The sequence below is a fragment of the Mandrillus leucophaeus genome, unplaced genomic scaffold, assembly GCF_000951045.1.
Source record: "Mandrillus leucophaeus isolate KB7577 unplaced genomic scaffold, Mleu.le_1.0 Scaffold1092, whole genome shotgun sequence".
Lineage (NCBI taxonomy): Eukaryota > Metazoa > Chordata > Mammalia > Primates > Cercopithecidae > Mandrillus > Mandrillus leucophaeus.
In genome coordinates this window covers 139,156-162,942 of record NW_012099121.1, presented here as the reverse complement: position 1 = coordinate 162,942, position 23,787 = coordinate 139,156, and the positions used below count along the sequence as shown (strand labels likewise).

Below are 23,787 nucleotides of genomic sequence, written 5' to 3'. Positions count from 1 at the left end.
ATGAATTTCAAACATTAAGCCAGGAGAAAATGTGTATTAGATATTGAGAAGTTCTGGGTGACTTCAGCTTGTCCAACCTCTTCACTTCATCTGCTCTCCCTGTTGTGTTCCTTTTTCTGGGGGGTGGGGAGGGGTGGTATGCAAGTCTGTGGGTTATACTTGCTTCTAGATTTTCTCCCCTTCCGCCTTTGGGACTCCACTGGTAAAATCTTAGAATGACTGAGATTCCCTTTCAGCTTTGCCTCCATCCAGCCATCCTTCTCTTCCCACTGAGATGTGGTGGTGCCTTGAAGAAGCCTGTTAGAGCAAAGTTCTTGTCTTTGCGTCCAATTTCCTGAATATATACAACAAAGCTCTCTTCAAAACTGGCAGAAGGAAGAAGGAATATGCATTTTTTTCATTGCATTTCCCTCTTGATTATGTGTGATGACATTACGTGGGGTTCAGGAGATGCTACCCCAAAATGGAACTGAGCAGTTTAGCAGCTTAGCCTCAAATCAGGTTTAAATGTTTCCCCTCTTTCCTCCTTTCTCCCCAGTTTCAAGATGTAGCTCTGAGATAAACTACAAATGTGTTTTACAGCCTCAAAATGTTTTCTTTTCTCTACTTTCTTCCCTTTTGCACTTTATGCTCCCATACCTTATGTGCATTTATTTATGTAGGTGTTTATTAAGCACATGGTGGTGCCGGCCCCTTCACCAGATGGGCCCCTTCACCAGATGGGGGACAATCATTCACGATGAGCCATCAGAGCAAATCATGCCACCTGGGACGTCCTCGCCCCCCAACCCCTGCCTCTTCTGCACCCCAAACCCTCTCTTTAAAAACTCCTGCATTCCTACCACAAGTTAAAGAGTGAAATTTTTTGGCCCACTCTTCCCCTTGCTAGCAAAACAAAGTTTCGCTTTCTATCACGTCTTGTTATTATTTTGGCTTCTTTCTATCAGCAGCGAGCAGCCAGACTCTTTTGCTAGTTACAAAAATATAACACCTTGGCATATGAAATATTTTAAGCTGAAGGGATTTACAGAAGCAGGAAGAGCTCTCTGACCTTCCCCTTCCATTTTCCTCTAAAGCAGGTCATAAGACCCTCATGCGAGAGATGCCCACCATAGGGTATCTGGAGGAAAACAGCATCTTTTCCTGGAGGAAAACAGCATCTTTATCTCAGAAGACGAAGGGACACAGGGAGGAATCTGAACAAACAGACCTTGCTAAGTTTCCTCCCATTTGTTAACACTTACCTCATGTTCTTTGCCCTATCATATTTCTCTATGACTGTACACCCTTCATCAAACCTACTATAAAGAAAACATGGGTTTAAATGTTTCTTTGGGTCTTCATTTCCTTATGAAGCCTCCTGTGTCACAAACAGTGACCTTTGGTTCTTAGCCTGGTTCTGGTAGCCTCTGCAGTGTCAGAATGATAGGCTTTTACATAGGCCTAAGGGTAGGGCTTAGTGGTGCTTTGAACCACTCTTGTGTGGGAAGATGGATGAATTTGAGAGACTGAGGGAGACCTTGTACATGAGGCAGCCTTTCGACTTTAAGGAGTAAGAAGAAAATCCTCTTTTCCCAGATGCTTTCCTGCCCCTCTGCACACTGTCAGTAGTAGATGTAGTCGCTTAGTCATAGGAACAGAAATTCCACTAATTAGGGATTCACTTATGTTAACAAGCACCCTTTTTAAGATGCAATTAGGATTCAGGATGGCAATTGCTAATTAACAATTCATGCAAATTTTCTTAATCAGATTGCTTTTCTTCTTAACACCTAGCTGAGATAGGTCTCTGTGAAGGAAATGGAAGGAAAATTTGGTATTTGGTGGTGTCTGGGTTAGCAGTGGGTGGAGGTCAGAGACAAGAGAAGAAAAGGAATTAAAACTACATCTTTTTTTTTTTTTTTCAAATTATTAAAATCCTTAGTGCAGTTCAGCAGAGTGCTTAAGAGCACAGGTCTGGAGCCCGACTACTCTTGCCAGATGCATGGCTCTGGGCATGTTGCTTCACCCCCATATACCTCAATAATTGGACGATAATGCAAATACATCAGCGGGTCTGATTAAAATTAAATGAGTTAATACAAGTAAAGATTTTAATACATAGAAAGCATTCAATAAACATTAGCTCTTTTGAATAATTTAGAAAATACAAAACAAAATAAGAATTTCTCAGATTCATAGCATGTCTCCAGATCATCGAACCTGTAAAGGACCACTGTTCACATTTTGCCCTATTTCTATTCAGTATGTTTGCATATCATGTACAAGTACACGTATAAATTGAGATCATATTGTCATTACAGCTTAGGGTTTTGATTTATTATCAGGTAATATTAGCTATGAGTGTTATAGAACTGAACCAGGGTCTGCTGGCCTGGCACAGTAAGACCAGATGTACATACTGAGGTTTGCTGTGGTAGAAAAGAAGGTGTTTATTTGCAAGGCTCCAAGAGGTTCAGGCAGCTGGTGTTTAAATCCTGACCCCACTCCTCCCAAGGCTTGCAGGTAAGGCTTTTTAAAGGCAAGGGTAAATTTCAGGAAAGCAGGAATTATAGGCAAAATCATAAATCAATGTAAGGAAGTTACACATTGGTTTTGGCCTAAAAGGGTGGGATATCTTGAAGTGAGCTCAGGCTTGTAGGTCATAGGTATATTCAACGATCTTCTGATTTGCAGCTGGTTAAGGAAGAGAAGCCTTGCTTGAAAATTTGGGATCAGCAGAAAAGAATGTTAGTTCTGGTTCATGAATGTGACTTTCTTCAGGCTCCTCAGGAATAAACTGAGAACAAAGTATGATGGTCAGAGTTCAATCCCCAGTTCTCCTTGTCTGAAGTCTACTGTAGGGGACGAGTGGTTTGGTGGGGATCTGGTTTCTTGAAAAACAACTCAGAGACATATATGAAGATGTTGTCTTTAGTCTCTACTGGGGAACCAAACATCTTGTGATTCTAGCTTCCTTGGCTATTGTTTTAGGTTACTATTTAACCTTCATGCTTATCATGTTGCTTAACTTCTCAAGGCTAGCTAGGTACCTGGAATTTCTCTTGAAAGAGCTCAACATTTTCCCTTATTTCCATGCTTGGGGGGCATGCAGGCCACTGAGAGGGAAGTCCCTGCTTTGTCTCACAAGCACTTTGGAGAAGGCTTTGTGAAGGAGGTGGGCTAGTAAATGTATGTGCATTTCCACAGTCAGATTTGAAAGGAGTTTGCAGGTTAGGAGTATGGTGTAAACAAAAACATAAGGCAGGAAGCCCAAGAAGGAATACAGACACTCAGGTGGGGACAGGAGGGCTCAGGAGGTGGGGAGGATAAAGGAGAACTTGGGTCTGATTATGGAGGAACAAGAGCACTTACTCTTTAGACAGTAATAGTGGTTTGGGTTGGCGATGGGTTTAGGAAGACCAGTTAGGAGTCAATTGCAATAATCCAAGGCAGCAGGGTTGAAGGACTGAAATAGGGACTGCACGATTTCTGTTGGAATAAATAGGAAGCTGTGGGTATGAGAGGCAGTGTAGAGAAATAATTGACACAATGTACTGACTGATTAGATTAGGGAGTGTTGGAGGAAAAGGGAACAGATAAAGGTTTTTAGAGAATTCTAGAGGCTCTGAGAATTCTACAAAGTATGGTTGGGAGAGTGTTGCACTATTCAGAGAGAGAAGAAATAGAGGAGGAGAGGCAGCTGGGCTGTAATAAATTCAAACTAGAAAATGATGGTTATGATAATAATAATAATAATAATAATAATAATAATAGTGGCAGTTTATCTGTTAAGCACTGAGTATGACCTTAACATTATACTAAGCATTTTATATGTATTATTTCATTTAATCCTTATAACATTTTTATTGTCTACAATATATATAGATACAACATATGAAATGTATTACTTTAAAGAGGAATTAACTTCTCCAAGCCATATATTCTCATCTATAAATACATATTCTCATCTATAAATACAAACTTATAGATGAGAAAATATGGCTCAGAGATGTTAATTCCTCTTTAAAGTAATATAGCTTATAAAAAAGTAGGGTCAGATTTTGAGGTGACTTCTGTCTGCTAGTGAACCCGGTGTCTTAATCACATGTGTTGAGTCTGAGGAGTAGTATATGGGGTATATGTGTCACCATGTCCAAAACAGACATGGAAATTTGGATCTGGAGCTTAGGAGAGAAGCCAAGACAGACTAAAGATTTTGGAATGATCAGTACAAATAGGATAATTAAAGCACTAATCCATGTGATTATGTATAGTGAGAAAATACACATAATCTAAAAATGCAACTGTAAGAAAAATCAATATCTAAGGGGTGAAGAAAAGGAAAGGAAAAACTTTAAAAAGTGTCAGAATGTCAAGGAAGAATTAGCATTAAGATAGCGTACAGAGTTAACCATGATGACAATATCTAGGAGGATGTGGTCAACAATGTTGGGTTGCCAAGAGGTCCTGTAGGTTGGTGATAAAGAAAATTAGATAATAATTAGAGCTCATTAAAGATCTCTGAGACAGGACTTTTAGAAGATTAATGAAAGGGGTAAATAGGAATCATGTTACAGGGTTAACAGCACATGGCTAAGAAGTTCAGGAAATGAGTGTACGTAACTCTTTTAAGGGCTTGATGTCAAGGAATATGTAACATGGAATGGTAACTCAAAGGGGGAATAAAATGGAGGAACACTTATTTATTTATTTATTTTTTTGTTTGCTTCTAGTTTATTTTGTTTTCTTCTTAGGGATAAGGAAGAATCCCATCTGATGGGATGGGAATGTGTGAAGATAAAGGAGAAAAGGAAGAGAGGGTATATAGAAATAAATGGAACCCCCAGTGGAAGAGTCTACCTTGGAAAGGAAGAAATTTCCACCTTCTTCTGAGAAGGAGAGATGAGGAGACGACGGGTAGGGGAGGGGAGATATTACCATAGAAGAAACTGTAGGAGGTGAGGTCGTTGATAAGGGTAGTGAAGGCAAGCGTGAAACAGATATAAATAGAGTGGAAAATATTCTGAATAATCATGTAGAGAAAATGGACTCAAGTTAGGAATTTAAAAAATACGCAGGAGCTTTGAAGCTTACCTTATTTAATGAGAGAAGCACATATGCCAACTTCAAACCAGATTTAAAATTGGATCAATGTGCTATACAAATTCTTTAGTTATATAAACCTAATAGTTGAAGACATCTTCTTCTATTGCAGCAGAAATAAAAAATATAAATCTTTATATAACTTATGTGTTAAGTTCTCCCTTAAATTCTTGCTTGGATGAAGGGTACAGAGAGAACTGTGGCTTCTATGTCTAGCTCAGGAAGTGATCATAAAGATTTCTTCCATTTGTATAGGGCTTTATTGTTTAGAAAATATGTTAACTCATGTTACCTTACATTCCAAAAGGACTGGAAGGAAGAAAAATCTTGAGTGTAAATCACACTGGAAAAATATTTTTGGAGAAGGGAAAGAGTCTCTCATGCTGTATAACTGACATTTCCAGAAAGCATAGAAAAGAGGGCCGGATGTGGTGGCTCCCGTTTGTAATTCCAGCACTTTGGGAGGCCGAAGTGGGTGGATCACCTGAGGTCAGGAGTTCCAGACCAGCCTGGTCAGCATGGTGAAATTCCATCTCTATTAAAAATACAAAAGTTAGCCAGGTGTGGTGGCAGATCCCTGTAATTCCAGCTACTAGGAAGGCTGAGGCAGGACAATCGTTTGAACCCAGGAGGTTGAGGTTGCAGTGAGCAGAGGTCACGCCACTGCACTTCAGCCTGGGCGACAGAGTAAGACTTTATTTTAAAAAGAAAAGAAAAGAAAAGAAAAAAAGAAAAGAAAAGGAAAAAAGAAAAGAAAAGAAAAAGATGAATCCTCAAGGGCAGCTCAGAGTTCTTCTAAGTCCTTGTTAAAGAAGCCTGTTCCAGGTTAGGCACATGTTCTTGGGATTTGATATTTTGCCAGTGGAAATATTTCTTACTCTTTGGATTTATGTAGGATGCCCAGAATGCTCGGAGCTTCTTGAAATCTCAATTAGGGCTTTTACATAGTATACCAATAACAATTTCTTACACAGCTTTGAGCTCTTTTCCAGGAACGGGGATGAGGTTTTGCATATAAAGCCAATTTTTTGTGTAAACATTTTGAATCATCTGGTTGACATTTAGGTTATTGATTCTTACTATCAGAATCACTAGCTACAGAGTTCTGAAGGATTGATTTTGGCCTTGACACTCTTATCAAAAACTGAGCAAATAGCACTGTGGAGGGCTCTTTAGGGCCTTATACACTAGTTTCTAATTCTCCTCTTTCACATTTGTTACTTGGGAATGTGGCTTGTTGGATTTTCCTTATTTAGAAGGTTTGTTTATAATAATCACTTTATGTTTTACATCCTTTACAGTTTTATATATTCTATTTTTCTCTTAGTGAATTCCTATGAAGTATACAGGGAAGGGCAATGCTATTTTTTTCAACAGAAAAATAATCCTGTAGTGAAGATGATTTGCTCAGGGTCTTACAGCTAGCCACCAGGGAAGCCAGGATTTGAACCCCCATCGTCTCATACCTGCTTTTAACCTGACATTTTGATGCCTGTGCAAGTCATGGAACTTGATTTTAGAGTAATAACAGAAAGGAATTATATTTATGTTAAATAGAATAAGATACACTTTCCATTTTTAATGTCTAAAATGGTTGAATATTGGCAATATCCTGTAGTTCTACCCAATATAGACAGCCGAGTACTGTGGGGAAATAGTGTAGATTTTAGTCTGACTAGCCTAAGCTAGAATCCCAGCTGCATCTCATGTCAGAATTGAATTACTTCTATATTGTTTAACTTTTCTAAGCCTTTGTTTAACCTTCCTAAGCCTTTGTTTCCTCACTGTAAAAAATGGTTGAGAATGGTACCTCCTTTAAAGGTCCTTATGAAGAGCACACAGTGCAATGTCTGCAAAAAACCTATCTCAGTATATGATGCATAGTAAGTTATAAATAGAACACAGCAAATATTATTGCAAATAAGGGATTAACAAATACCAAACTGGAAAGCAAAAGGAGCATTTTAATTGTTTGTTGTATGCTTAATATTGTATTTTTAGATAAGAAACAATTTGTCATTCTTCTTAAATACTGAATACTATTTTTTAGTACTGAGTGCTATTTTTTAATTTGTAGATTATTTGGCTATGTGGGGGAGAAGAAGGACATTATTGATCATTTCTATTTTCTGTCTCTTACACATATTTTCTTTTTTTCTATAATAAATAAGAAGTGTTTTTATAGTGGGTATGAAGCTGTAAGATAAAAATTGGTTTAAGCATTAAATGATAAAATATTAAGAATGTGAAAAAGGGACAACTTCCTAAAAAAATTGATAGCCTCTGGCTGAACATGAGAGTTTGATATTTAAAGTAAAAATCCGTGTACATCTTCCATCTGCTCATGTGCATTCACTCGGTCATTTATACATTTATTCATTCATTCAACAAATAATATTTAAGTGCCACCATGTTTCAGGAACTGTGAGGAGATTAAAAAAAAGATGGAATACTTAATTCATAATGGGTTATTGATGACATCTTTTCCTCAGAATATTGAAATACCAGGAAGATGCACCCATCTTGGGCAGTCAGATGTGTATACTTTACATGTACATTTGAGTTCACTAAACAAGAATAGGAAATAGAAACTCAGCTTCAGGAAAATAATAGATGATTTCCATCATACATTCAATGGCTACTGGAAGACTAACTTATAAAGATATAGGTGGTATATTTGCCATTGAAAAATCTTACAAAAATGCTAATAGGTACTAACTGTCATTAAAACACTGAATGTTATTACTAAAGAAACTAATAATTAAGGGAATTCATGCAAGGAAAAATAAAATTATAGGTTTAATGGAAAGAATGTTTACCTTAGGATAGAGAAATGCATAACTAAAATTTGAGAAATCTTTGAAATGATGAACAGTCATTGACCTGTTACGGGTTCTGCACTGTGCTTGCCAAAGTGCCCAAAGAGTATATTTCCCTTTCTCTTTTCATGGTGTAGGTCAAAGTAAAAACATTTTCTCATTCAATGTTTTAAGTTTTGGTTAAATGGCATTGGCATTTATTGATTTTTCAAACATTGTGATTAGAAAAAAATAGATTTTTTTCAGATGGTATCTGCAACATAATTGGCAGCTGAATTTGAATTCTGCTTTTGCCCTAATTAGTTGTATAATCTCAGGCCAGTCACTGGACAGTTCTGAGCTTCAGTTTTCTCATCTATTAATTAGGCACAATGATTTCTAAGATACAGGATAGTTGTAAGGATGAGTGTTGTGAGATAAAGAACATGTCTAGGACAATATCTAGGACACAGAAGAGACTCAAATGTTATCCCTTTCATTCAAAAAATATTTGATGCATGAAATGTGTGGTTTTCAAAAAATTGCTGCTATTTCAGTTCTACTTTTAATTATTTCTTAGAATCTTTTTTTCCTCCTTGGAAATATGTAACCAAGTTTCCGTACAAGTAAAATGGGTAATAAGATTTAATTCTTTAATTTTATTATTTTTTCCAGCTGTTGTTTTAGAAAAATGTTTATTTTTTTAAAACAATACGTGATCTTGGATGTCTGCAAACATTTTTTCATGACACAAGGAGACATCAATACCAACTTGTCCTTCATTCAACATTTATTAGTACCTACTGTGCTCCAGGAATGATTCTGGGACTATGTACACAGTGGTGAATGAGACAGACATGGTCTCTGCTCTCATGAAGTATGAGAAGTGCCGTAAAGTAAAAAAGACAGGGTGTTGTGATAGAGAATAATAGGGAAGTACAACTCTGGATTGGGTGGACAGGGAACTCCTCCCTGAGGAAGAGACATGTCAGTTAAGATGGAAGGAATAAGAAAGAGCCAGCCATGAGAGAGTGATGAAGAGTAGTAAGCCAAATGCCCTAAGGTCAGAAAGATGTGTATGAGGAAATGATAAAGGTCAGTGTGGCTGGAGCACAGGAAGGCTGGAAAAAGTAGTGTGTGAAACAGCAAAAGACTAGCCCTGGAACTGATCATGCAGGGCCTTGTAGATCATGGCAAAGAGGATGGCTTTTCCTTTAAACATGGGAAAGCTATTGATAGAAAGTCAAAATTATAAAAGATCTGTCCCCTGTGATGTGATTTAGAAACATGAGTTAGGGATGATCACAGCTTGGACTAGGTTGGTGACATTCTCTGTGAGATGCACAGAGAAGCAAGTAGAAGAGTAATCTGTTTTGAAGATAAAAAGTATAGGGTGCTAGTGAGCCATTGGCCTGGTGGTCCCAGAGTGATCCTGGCGGCCGGTGGGGAAGACAAGGAGGATTTGAGCATGGCAGAAGGAGACACCCTGAGAGTAGTGGATTACAATATTTTTGGGAAGGCGCAAGGGGTGTTTTTCCATAAGCATACTCAGGCTGAGGGTAAAAGGCTGGGATTGGTAGGCTGGATCCAGAACACTGACCGGAGCACAGTGCAAGGACAATTGCAAGATCCCATCTTCAAGGAGCGTCATATGCAGGAATGGCTTGAAACAAGGGGAAGTCCCAAATCACACATCGACAAAGCAAACTTCAACAATGAGAAAGTCATCTTAAAGTTGGATTACTCAGACTTCCAAATTGTAAAATAATGGCCTGAATTTAAGTTTTCTAAGATAAACTCAGTGGTTTGGTTTTTATTGTTAATAGAGATAGAACTATTGTGTGTTAATATTAGCATTAGTCAATAAGTTATTTTAGTGTCAGTTATTTGAATGTTATTATATATTACCTATATGATGGAAGGATTACAATTATATACAAATCTAATCAATAAAAACATTAGAACCTAAATATATATATATATATATATATATAGGCTTTTCCTTTTTTTTCCTAGCATGAAATGGCTATGAGAGCTAAAGGAGATGAATTCAGAATTATTTTGCAAGTTTCTGGCTTGAAAAATTGGATCGTTCTTGGTATCATTTGCTAAAATGAGGGGAAGTGAAGAAGGAGTAAGATGATTATATTTTGTTTTCGGTGAGGGAAGATTAAAAGTTCTGTGTGGAGCATGTTAAACTGGAAATACCTGTGAGACATTCAAGTAGAGACAGCAAGTTGGCAACTAGTTCAGAACACACCATTCACTTGCTCAAACCCTCTATTGGTTCGTATCCTCGTTAGAATAAAATCTAAAGTTCTTATAATGGCTGACAAGTCTTGTTTTGGCCTCTACTCTCTTCTCAGATTCCATCTGCCTGCTTTCTTTCCCTCATTCACTCTGCTTCAGGCACATTTGTCTTCTTACTCATCACGGAAACTTGCTATGCCGTTCCTGTTTCAGAACATTTGAACTCACTGTTCTTTGTGCTAGATAGCCTCTTCCCACGATCTTTGCTTGGCTCTATGGCTTACTCCATGCAGGTCTCTGATCAAATATTACCTCTTTAGAAATTCCTCCCTGATCTCTCAACTTGAATAGCTTCTACCTTCAACTTCAACACTCTATCCTCATATCCTGCTTAATTTTTCCCTAGCAATGAATGCTTCCAACATATATGAATATTTTACTTTATTTTGTTTGTGACCTGATTGCCCACTTAAAAATAAGCCCCATGAAGGCAGGGACTTTGTCAACTCTCCGTTATATCTCCCGTACCCAAGATAATACCTAGTATATTGTGGATACCCAATAATTGAATAAATATTAACTGAATGAATGATTATGATAGTCAGAGTGCATAGGAATTGTTGCAACTAGAATGTGCATGTGGGAGCCAAGTAGATGGTATGTGAAACTCCAGTGATAGCTGAGATGATCCAGGGAGAGTATGTATTATGAGTAGGGGTGTGCCAAAACTTAGTGCTGACAGACTCCCAACATTCAGAGGTTGGATTGAGGCAGTGAGGGAGGGTCAAAGCCAATGGAGACTAAAGGGTGACAATAAAAGAAGACTGGAAGATCTGGGAGGTAAAGCAGGGGAGCACAGAGGCATGATTCCAAAAAGAGAATGCTATAGGATGGTGGAAGCAATCCCTTCTCACAAGATCTTTCTCCAACAAAGTTATTTATTAACTGTCACATTATTACTGAGTTAATTTCTTGGCATAAGTAAAACCTAGTCATACATAGACTATTCCTTATACATGCAGATAAAGTATTCAAATAATTAATTGATGTTGTACATCATAATTACAGTCCTTTTATCAATCTCTTTTCCTATTACTGTTTATTGAGATACCTATTTACCAAATATGTACAAATATCTTTGTTTTTAAACTGCTCCATAAGATTATTTTTGTTCCTGCTGTCTGCTTTTTGTCGTTGTTTGATATCACCATGTAGTTGTGATGAAAAACTGGATTGAGGGTAGGAAAGGGAAATGGTGAAGTCAAAGTAGCATCGGAATAGTTCATTTAGCTTTTAGAGACAGGCTACTAAAGAAAATGGTGTTGCCACTGATTACTTATGTACTAGTATCCTGAAAGTAACGAATACAGTATAGTAAGATCATAAAATCTGCTCAAAAATAGTGGGATAGATATTAATATTTAATCTACTCTACCAATATAGATGTAATAAATCAACCTTTCAGCTTGGGTGTTACTTTAAAAAGTCTAAGTTTGATGTGATTTTCCAAAACATCATCAAAAAATTAATTTTACTTCATTGTTGGTGTCACCAAATAATTTCCTTCATTTTGAACTACTTCAAGAAGGTTTTTAAGAAATAGAGCCAAACACACATTTTCATGGTTGATTTTATCTGTCTTCTAATATCCTGACATTTCGTTACTCAGAAATGTATTTGGAGCCACAGTCACCTTGGCCACTGGTAAATGCCTGTTATTTGCTTCTTTCAGAAGAAACTGTCTTTTCAGTTTAGGCATCAAATACTGTTTCAACACTTTTCTTTGCCATGAAGAAAATGCTGCACTCTGGCATTATGGCAAATCATATACAATTACAGATTTTGCCTGAAGTTATTCCTTACTGGTCCAGGAACTGTTTATATTGCATAGGAAACAGCTTAAGTAAAGTCATACAATTAATTAATATTAAATTTAAGATATCAACAAAATGGTTTCTCTTATAATTATTGTTTCGGATACAGGTAGGACAAAGTGTTCTGAATTTGTACCTTCATATAATTTTAGTTTGAAAATGTAAGGAATAAAGACCTAAAAACCTTGAGTCTTCTTGCTGTACATGGAGACTGTTCTCTCTCTCTTCCTTTGCTCTTTCCTCTTTATCTTTTTCTCTTTTGTTTCACAAAGATTTAAAGTCACACACAAAGATATTAAAAAACAAGTTAAAATGAATGTTAGACCAGCAAGACATGTGACACAAAACAAAAAATAAAGGGCAGGAGAGTAAAACTAAATTAGGAGTGAGATTAAATCCTCAAATTGTAGCTACAAAACCCCAAGTACTTGTTAGAGGTAGACAGTCGATGCGAAACTAGGGCTTCTAACTGGCAATATGAGGAAGGAAACACAGTATGTTTTTTAATAAGGGGAAATAATCTGGTATCCTAGGTTAATCACCATTATTCCTTACAGGGAAAACAGAAAGATTTCTACACTTGGTCCTTATAGAATGGAGACTGTGTAGTGTAGTGAACAAAGTTCTCAATAGCATTATCAGAGATTAACATAGGAATTATTCTCATATTGCCTTATAGCGTTAAGCCAAAGTACAACTCAGTAAAAGAAATTCAGACCCATGGGGGTGGGGGATTAGAGGGGTACTTTTAAAGTGGCCAAGGTGAAATGCCTCCTAGTGAACTATTATTTAGATTAGATAATATTTAGATGAATGGTAAGCTTTATATCTTCTATGGCAGTGATCTTCAAACTACAGTTTGCATCTGTTAGTGGGTAAAATTATTTCAGCACATTGCAACCAACTTAAAAAAAATAGAATAAACAAGAATAGTTTGAAACTGAAAAATCAGAGTGTTTTGATAAATATGTTAATATTTACTTCCATTGTGTGTACTGGGTCATGATGCAAAATGTACCTCCCAGTGTGGGTCTATTTAAAGCGTTTGGAACATGCTGCACTGAGGTAATTTTCATAGATTATCTTCTTTGCCTGATTTTGGGGAAGGTATTGCTTAGGAGTAACACAGATTATACCTCTTTGCAAGCACCTTGACAGCTGCAATTCTGAGTTCAATTGTCAGTTAGGGCCCAGAGAGATGGGAATGGAGAGAGAAGTACTGAAATGCATTAGGAGAAACGGAGATTACTGATCTACACCGCCAAGTGTTGGTGAACCAAGACGGCATGCACCAGGGGTCCAGGAGACTTTGTTGAAACGAAAGAAAAACCTATATAATTGAATGCATAGCTTAGTATGGAGCATCTGCTATAACCCAGTTAAAAGTTGGAAGTCATCCATCCAAAATATTAATTTTGGGTCTTTTTTCCAGTGATTTCACTGCAGGTCCAATGATAAGTGATAAGATAACTGCATAACTGTGATAAAGTAACATCATGTACAACCACAAGATTAACCCTAGAAAAGAGTACCCTTTCTTTCCACAAGGCAAGTCTCACTGATGCAAAAATCTATTTTCACTCCTGAGAATTTGATTAGATTTCGCCAACCACAATTAGAAAACTCAATCTTTTTCATTCTCACACGCTTCAAAAGTAATTGAGTGTTGAAGTGCTACAATTAGCAATGCCTCAGAAAATATGACTTCATACATGGTAATTTTACATTCCATTTGCCTCATAATTAAACCCAAGAGATATCACATAAGGGGAGGTTATAACAGCAAATGTCTTGTAAGATCTTCTCCTTTAAATATGTATGTATATACATACATACACACATCGTGAATCATATTTTTCTCTGATCTTGCCTTATCTACCATCTGTAAGCTCCCTAAGGTCAAAAACAATGTTCTGTACTTTTTAAAAGAAAAGGAGTTTACTCAGATATAATCTATGTAGGGTAGAGTTCACCTTCTCATGTATAGAGTTCTAATGAACTTTGACAAATGTTTGCCGCATTCTGTAACCACCACTGAAATCAAAGTATAGAGATTTTCCATCACCACCAAAGGGTTCCATGTGGCCTTTTGTAGTTATCCTCCTTCCAGGCTCACAGTCCTTGGTAACCACTGATCTGTTTTGGTCCAGTTTTGTCTCTTCCAAAATGTCATTTAAGTTGAATCATATGATATACAGTATTTTGAGTCTGTCTTTGAGAATCATCCATATTGTGCATGTATCAGTCATTCATTCCTTTGTAATGTTGAGTTGTATTCCATTATATGCTGTTGACTTATCCATTCACCAGATGGACAGTTATTTTTTTTGATTTTTAGTAGTAATAACTAAAGCTGATGTAAATATTTATACACAGGTTTTTGTGTAGAAATATGCCTGGGTTTCTCTTGGTTAAATGTCTAGGAGGAATATTGCTGGCTTATGTTGTGAATGTACATTAACTTCATAAGAGTAAGCTCTTTTCGACTATAATCATTTCTCAGTTATTTTTGCCAACGATCAATGCAGATATGGAGGAAACTGGGTACATGTAAAGGGACAAACCACCTATCAGCTATTAATTCCAATGAAATTATTACTGGAAAACGCGGGAATTTGACTGAGTTTGCCTTCTACCTCATTGTCTTTGTTTACTATGAATTGGCTACCAATAAACAGTGAAATCACCCAAGGGCAGTAGAAAACAAGTTAGAAAAGCAACTGAAAATCTGGTAGATCCATAAGTTGGAAAATAAATGTCTCAAGAAGTAAGAATTAGCTATTAGCTTAAAAATCATGCACAGTTCTTACTTTTATAATCTTCATACTCTGAGGTAGAAAATTGGCAATATTTTCAAAGATGCCTGTTTTCTGTTAAAGGAGTTGATTTTACATGCAAGTAACATAAAAGTGACATAGATTATTTCTTTTGAAAATGTAAATTAAAAAAACAATTTTGCATCTATTGTGTTAAGTTTTAGCTGCTGAACAGAAATAGGTCAACAAATGCTGCCAAACTGAAGTGTTACAATGTGTTGCCATAAATAAGAACATCACTACAATAAGAAATTTACATTTTAATCAAACACAATTTCCAATGTGTCTTTCCTTTTGTTTTTTTAATCTGTAATATCTCAGTTATTTTGACTAAGGCTCAAAACTCCATCAACACAATGAAAAGCTATTTTTTTTCTGTCTTAAGTGTTTAGATGAATTCTTCCAACTGAGCCAATTGTCAGAAGCTATTTTGATGAAGTGTTATTCACTGTAGAAATTAGAATTCATAAATGCAAAGATTATGTGAATGATAATTAGCTTTATTATCCGTTAACAATCAAGGTGTTATGGGGATTTACTCACACAAATTGCTGTTTTAGAAATCTTTAAAATTTTTGAAATAATAATGTGCTTTTTAAAGCATGCCTTAAACATGCACTGTAGACTATGCACTTATTCATCGTCACTGACAATTGCAAAAGCAGATTCCAGAAGAGGATTCCAGAAGAGGAAGTCAGACCATACTTGGAAGGCAATGCTGAATTATCACAGATAGAGTCTTTGAATGGCGCTTAGCAGGGCCAGCATATGGGTCACTAAGGCTTACCCTAGGTATGTGAACATCTTTATCACTCTGGGGTCTTGTACCCAGTAGGGCTGTTTGTGGGCATGGTCAGTACACAAGGGCCTGTAGGAATGTGCACCCTGAAACTGCCTCTAGGAGTTCCCCTTACTGGTTGATACCTGAATTTTACTTGTTCACAGTTCTATACTTTTGTCCGGGGTTTTAGTTCCTATTAAAAACTATGATAAAAAACATTGTCTTTTATATTTACATTTTAAAGTATTATATGAAAGAAGAACCAAAGAATAGGTATTGCCCAGAGAAACTGTAAGAGGAAGGGGAGATGTCACAGATTGGGAAATTACAGTTCATGCCCTAGAAGCTCAATGAACTAGCTTTTACCTTAGAAATATACGTCACTGTGCCTGTCCATCACAGACCCCTATAGATACTGCCCAGCCACACCTGGGATGGACATTTGACCGAAGGAATAGTGATTTCCATTGGATATGCATTTGTCAGACCAGAGTTCCTAGAGGATAAATAATGGTGTTTTGAATCAGAGTGACAGCAGTAGACAGGGAGAGAATAACTAGAGTAATTAGAACCCAGATTTGCTAATTGATTGCTAGACTGTGGGTGGGGATAAAAAAAGATCTGTTGTAAATATGAGGCAACAGATATAACAATGTAGGGCAAGCTAGGATAAGGTCATATCTGGGAACCAATTAAGAGGTGCATTCTGATCAGATTAGTTCTAAGTTGCTATCAAATATCAAGTAAACAGGTGACAGCTGCACAATTCTTGGTGTGAATGATTTAGTCCAACTTCCTGCACTAAGAGACTTGACCAACCTCTAGTGGTTTCTATCAGCCTAAGATCGTGTCCCTAGGATAACCCCAGATTTCTTGAGAAAGCTCAATACTGCCAAAATAATTTATCATTTGTTCCAGCCAAAACCTGACCGTAGGCCCGTAGCCTCCCTTTTCTTGGAGCAGTTACTTTAGAAAACTTGCCATTGTCAATCCTTTATCTGCCCCTTTGATAAGTAAATCTTTTTTCACCTATAAATGTTTATATCTCAGGCTCTCCTTAAGAGCCTGAGAGCCATCTCTTGGAAATATAAACATCTAAGGAGGTAGTTTTCCTGATTCTCAGTTCCTGTGGAAGGGTAAGTGCCTAACTTTGATGGACATCTTGCTTTAATTTGCAATACTTCATTCTGTCCTATAGATATGAAAAGTTTGTTTCTCCTCCTATACTCACCAATGAGCAAACTCGGATATCCTAATCATATTCACCAACCCCTCACCACCCCACTCCTGACCTCCAACCCCTTAGGTACTTTTCCTTTAGCGTATCCCAGTATTTAAAAAGTCTCCTGACTTCTGTTTTGGTGGAGTTCAGATCAGTTTGCATTCAATTCTTTCTTCTCTACTGCAGTAATCTGAATAAAATCTGTCTTACTTCATTTCTTTGATAGATATCAAGTGGGAAGTTAATATATAGGTCAAAAGGTCAGAGGATAGGTTGAGGCCAGACATGTAAAATTGTAAGTCATCAGTACATGAATGCTATTTAATTCACCCCAGGAGAGAGTAGAGAGACAGAAAAGATAAGGAAATCCTAGACAAAGCAGTGGAGAACCTTTACATTTAGAGTAAGACATGTAGAAGAGGAAGGATCAGAGATCAGATGGAGAAGGAGGACCTGGAAAGAGGATTGACGAGGAGCTCAATCAGGTAAGAGGAAAACCAGGAGGTATGTTGTTGTAGAATCAAAGGAGGCGGGCGTTTCAGGTCAGGAGTGGTTAACTATGTCAGCTACTGAGAGGATGAATAATATAAGAACAGATAATTGATGACTATATTTAGCAACAAGGTGGTGTCAATGACTTTGACAGACTCCAGCAGTGGGCTCATAGAGCCAGAAGGTAGAACTTCAGAGAGGAGTGAACAGGGCTGAAGAAGTAGACAATATTGAGAGGTTCTACTAAAAAGAGAAGTAGAAAAAGGGAAATGAAGTGCAATGTGGGGCCAGTGGGGGTTTGCGTTTTTCTCTTAAGAACAAACACTAGAAATGGAATATTGATGATATGAAACAAAGGGGATAGTGCCAAAGCGAAGCCCTTCAGAAGGCAAAGGAGATGGCATTCATAAAAACAAGGTTTGAACTCTGATAGAAGGAAAGACACATTCCCCCTTTTGAGAAGAGGCAAGGAGCAGAAATGGGTGATAGTGCGGGAAGGTTTACAGATTTGGTGACATGAAAATGAGACAGCTCTTGTTTAATGGTTCTTATTTACTCCATGATACGTAAAGTGAAATCTAAATGAGACAAATCAGGGAAAATAGAAAAGTGAGCAAAAGATGTAAAATAGTCACCTCACAATGTAGCAAAAACAATGAGGAAATATTGTCAGAGAGATGGTGTTTTAAAGGCCCAGTGGGGTTTGTGGTTATGAATGTTATACAAAGTAGTCAATTTACCTGTGTAATGTCTTTTATCAATGCTCAGCTGTTTGGTTGACTACCTTAAATATTGGCATCAACCAGGGCTTTTGTTTTCTACTGTTACGTTTAGTGAGGAGAAAAGAAGATGTGCTGATAGTGAGAAAATGGTGGAGTCCACAGGACAGAGGGTTTGATCAGGTTCAAGAATTTTGGCAGTGGGGGTATTGAGCAAGTGTTCTAGAGGATTTGGAAGTGGTGATTGAAAACCGTAATGTTTGAAATTAAGATTTTTGAAGGTGGAGCAATTTCCAGTGATAAAACATAAGGAATAGGATATAACCATAGTGTGGGTGACTGTGGTGGAATGGTGCAAAATAAATTAGAACCACAAGTGGATAATCTTGTAAGTGTTGAAGCTGTTATGAATGATGACAGAGTCTAGACTGAAAGCAAGACCATACGTAGAAAAAGAGGGATGACAAAGACCCTAGTAGGTGGCAGCAAGCAGGAGAAAAACTAGTTGTGATATTCAAGTGGCCTACACATCAAGGAAGCAGGAAATGTGCCCTGCCTCCTCCCCGGACATTGGCAACACCTATCAGGAGAGAAATTCAGACCCTTTAACAAGGATTACAAAGCTCTGCATGGGTTTTCCTTCCTTGCTTGCCTTTTCATCTTTTCTGGAATTACTCTTCTGAATACTACCCACATCCTACTCACTTCAGCCTTTCACTTTCTTGAGGAGCTCCTACATCTCAGGGCCTTGGCATATGTTATTTCCTATGCCTTAAATTCTTTTCATGTGTATGGCCCCTTCTTAACCTCACTTTACATGTCACTTCTCTTTTCTGACCTCACAAATGAAGGTGTTTCCTCTTATAATATCTTGCGCTTTTTCTTTGCGATACTCATCAAAATTTGAAAGTATACATTTAATAATTGGTATATTTTTAATTATTTATTTTAGCTTCATGAAAGTAGGATATTTTCCCCATTATTTTATTTGCAGAATATAACAGAAAACCAGGTACATGGTAAGCAGCAACTAGAGGAGCATAGTGGCTAAGAGTGCAGGCTCTGGAGTTAAGTTCAAATCCCAACCCTACCAATACTACTTAGGAGATCTTGGGAAAATTTACAACCCAATTTGTAAAACAGGGAAAATATTTATCTCACAGATACAGAGTAGATGTGAGAATTAGAAATAATATATCCAGTTGTAATACCTACTACAGTAAATCCTCGGTAATTTTTTGCCAAAGGATGCAGTAAATAAACATTCATGGATTCAACTTTCTATTGTGGATTAATTTGCTATGGAAAAGAACTCCCTTTTAAAGTGATAAAAATTCTTTTTTAAAATTTATTTATTATACTTTAAGTTCTGGGTTACATGTGCGGAATGTGCAGGTTTGTTACATAGGTATACACGTGCCATGGTGGTTTGCCGCACCCATCAACCCGTCATCTACATTAGGTATTTCTTCTCCTAATGCTATCCCTCCCCTAGTCCCCTACCACTGACAGGCCCTGGTGTGTGATGATCCCCTCTCTGTGTCCATGTGTTCTCATTGTTCCACTCCCACTTATGAGTGAGAACATGTGGTGTTTGGTTTTCTGTTCCTGTGTTAGTTTGCTGAGAATGATGGTTTCCAGCCTCATCCATGTTCTACAAAAGACATGAACCCATCCCTTTTTGTGGCTGCATAGTATTCCATGGTATATATGTGCCACAGTTTCTTTATCCAGTCTATCATTGATGGACATTTGGGTTGGTTCCAAGTCTTTGCTATTGTGAAGAGACACAGCAATCCCATTACTGGGTATATACCCAAAGGATTATAAAAAGCTGTTTTAATTGTACAACTATACTTAAACTATAAAAACTAGTGCAATGTGGGGCCTTAAACTATTAAATGAGGAAACTGGATACTGTGATCTCAATATTTTTTTCTGGTTCTAAAATCCTTAATTATAAAATGGATGTTTTCCTCCTCTGATCTGTCAGAAAAGTAGTAGTCCTCCATTACTCAAAACAGGGAGTTAAAAAAAAATAGTTGGAGGATAGTGGAATCATCTAGAAAGCTCTATCAAATTGCAGATGCTTTTCCTCTTCTGTTGCTTCTGATTCTGGCACATGTGGAGAGTGGGTGTTGTAGTTTAAAAACTTCCTCAGCTAAAGAAAATCTCCTTCTTCTGGCTTGTCTCACTGTTCAGCTTCTGTTACCTGTCCTATTGAGAACCACTGATTTAGCAGATACTATGAAAGAAGAGATGCTTAGCATAAATGCATGTATAGCAGTCAAACACCACAGCTTTTCTTTTTTAAACAACACGATGGTTATGACCATGTACATGCATGAATGTACCATTTATTCTCCCCAGCTGGAATTGTTATGAATGTTGCTTTTTGGAAAATGATTCTATTCACAGCTCTGTGCAACTACATCTCTCCAATCCTTAGAACTTCTGTATCAAGTAGCATTTTATTATCACAAATCTCTCTAAATAGAATTATACTCTAATAATGATGTGAAAGGATTTCAGTCACTTGAATTTCCTTGTATTCTATTCAGTGAAATCCTATTTAGATTTTAAAAGGCAGCATATCTTTGAACTTTGTAGCAATCAAATTCCAATGAAAAATCATGACAAATCTAGGTTTCAAGTGTAAAATTGTGAATAAGTGACTATTTCCTTTCTTGTCTGGTCTGCTTCAATTCTTCTTCCATTTACCTCCAAACCAAATGGAGAAAGGGGAGGGAAGGGAGATTCATAAACAAGGGAATGGAAATTGGGTCAGCATGTTGATTGCTGACCTTAGCAACCACCAAGCTTTGGTATCTATCTGGAAAGTCCTAGGGGTGGATTTTTGATTTATTGACTTAGATGGTGACTATTGACCTGCTTCAATTTATGGCACTTCCTCTCCATGACAGATAACCTCTGAGGCTCTTGTTCTCTGCAGTTGCCGCGAGGGAATTTTCTGCAGCTTGAGGAGGACTTTCTGTGTCTCTTCTGCATCTTTAAGATTAGGATAATAATCTTGACTTTTTAACACTAGAACAGTTGTGACAATTGAATGAGAAGAGGTACCTAGTGGCCCCTAATAAACTGTAACAGCCACATACAAATGGAATTTTTTTTTTTTTTTTTTGAGACTGAGTCTGGCTCTGTTGCCCAGGCTGGAGTGCAGTGGCCGGATCTCAGCTCACTGCAAGCTCCGCCTCCCGGGTTCACGCCATTCTCCTGCCTCAGCCTCCCGAGTAGCTGGGACTACAGGCGCCTGCCACCTCGCCCGGCTAGTTTTTTTTGTATTTTTTAGTAGGGACGGGGTTTCACCGTGTTAGCCAGGATGGTCTTGACTCCTGACCTTGTGATCCGCCTGTCTCGGCCTCCCAAAGTGCTGGGATTTCAGGCTTGAGCCACCGCACCCGGCCAACAAATGGAATTTTTAAGTGATTTTTAAGTGATTTTCTAGGTATTTTCAAAATACTTGATGGTTATGTTGATGATGATGAAGTTGATGGTAAATGTTTACTGATTTTGGATCCCATAAATGCACCCAACAGGTGATACTGGAAATGGATCTATTATGTACCAACATGTATTTCCTCAAAATTAATATCTTGAAGCCTTAACCCCCAATGTAACTGTATTTGGAGATATGAACTTTATAAAGGTAATTAAAGTTAAATAAGGTCATAAAGGTGGGACCATAACCTAATAAGACTGGGATTCTTATAGGAAGAGAAAGAGATACCAGGGATGTTCATACACAGAGAAAAGGCCCTGTAAGGACATGGTAAGAAGGCAGCCATCTGCAAACTGAGGAGAGAGGTCTCATGAGATGGCAATCCTGCCAGCACCTTGACCTTGGACTTTTAGCCTCCAGAATAGTGAGAAAATACATTTTTGTTGTTTATATGTTTGTTATGGCAGCCCTAGCAAATTAATACAGGATCCTTATATAAACATCAATTATTTTTCACTTTCTTAATGATTTGTGCATACCACCACTAAAATGTTCATTTAAATAGAGAATCTATGGAAAAAGGCTCACCTAGTGTTTTAGGACTGAAATACTTAAAAGTAGTAACAGCAGACTCAGGATTACCAGATGTTTAAATGCAACAAGTTTAAGATTATCAGATGTTTAAATGCAACCAAGTGATATTTCACTTGATTCAATAATTTCATATTGAAATTTCAACTCTAAGATTTAAATTTTTGGGCATATTATTATTTATTTAAATTGATGCATAATAGATATACATATTTTCAGGGAATATGAGATCATTTAATACATTCATACAATTTGTAAAGATCAAATCAGTATACTTGGGATATTCATAACCTTAAATATTGGTCTTTTCTTTATGACAGAACCATTCAAATTCTTTTCTTGTAGCTATTTTGAATTATACAATAGATTATTATAAACTATAGTTACCCTACAGATCTATCTAACCCTAGGTTTTATTTCTTCTATCCAACTGTACATTTCTACCCAATATCCCCTCTCAATTACCCTTCTTGGCCTCTGGTAACCACCAGCCTAGTCTCTATCTTCATGAGACCTACTTTTTGTTTTTGCTTCCACATAGAAGTGAAAATATGTGATATTTGTCTTCTTGTGTTTGGCTTATTTCACTTAACTTAATGACCTCCAATTCCATCATGTTGCTGTAAATGATAAGATTACATTTTTTAGTGGCTGGATAATATTACACTGTGTATATATACCACATTTTCTTTATCCATTGATCTTTTGATGGACACCTAGGTTAATTCCATATGTTGACTTTTATAAATACTGCTACAATAAACATAAGATTTCAGATGTCTTTTCAATATGTTGATTTCCTTTACTTTGGATATATATCCAGCAGTGGGATTGCTGGATCATATGGTAGTACTATTTTTATTTTTTTGAGGAACCTTAATACTGTTCTCCATAGTGGCTATACTCACTTACACTCCCACCAACAGTGCATGAAGGTTCCCCTTTCTCCACATCCTTGAAAGCATACATTACTGCCTGTCGTTTTGATAAAAGCCATTCATTGAGATAATATCTCATTGTACTTTTGATTTGCATTATTCTGATGATTAGTGATGTTGAGCATTTTTTCATATACCTGTTGGCCATTTGTATATCTTCTAGTGAGAAATGTCTATTCAGACCTTTTGCCCATTTTTAAATTGGATAATTTGTTTTTTGCTACTGAGATGTTTAAGCTCCTTATATATTCTGTTTATTAATTCTTTGTTATATGTGTAGTTTGCAAATATTTTCTCCCATTTGGTGGTCTGTCTCTTAATTTTGTTGATTGTTTCCTTTGCTGTGCAGAATCTTTGAAGTAATCCTACTTGCCTATTTTTGCTTTGGTTACCTATGCTTTTGAGATTGAACAAAAAATATTTGCCCAGACAAATGTCCTGGAGCATTTCCCTGATGTGTTTTGCTAGTACTTTCATGGCTTCAGGTCTTAGATGTAAGTTCTTAACCCATTTTAATTTGATTTTTGTATATGGTGAGAGATAGGAGTATAATTTTCTTCATCTAGTTATCCAGTTTTCCCAGCACCATTTATTAAAGACACTGTCATTTCCTCATTGTATGTTCTTGGCACCTTTGTTAAAAATATGAGTTGGAGTGGCTGGCAAGATGGTCAAATAGGAACAGCTCCAGTCTGCAGCTCCCAGGAAGATTAACACAGAAGGCGGGTGGTTTCTGCATTCCTAACTGAGGTACCTGGCTC

At 37.1% G+C, this 23,787-nt stretch overlaps 1 pseudogene across 1 annotated transcript; it reads left to right on the top strand.

Annotated features, from left to right (window-relative positions):
• The first annotated feature begins 9,288 nt into the window (after nt 1-9,288).
• LOC105545811 lies at nt 9,289-9,850 on the top strand (annotated as a pseudogene). Its single transcript, XR_001006987.1, has one exon. The product of XR_001006987.1 is annotated as an acylphosphatase-1 pseudogene (transcript).
• The last annotated feature ends 13,937 nt before the right edge of the window (nt 9,851-23,787 follow it).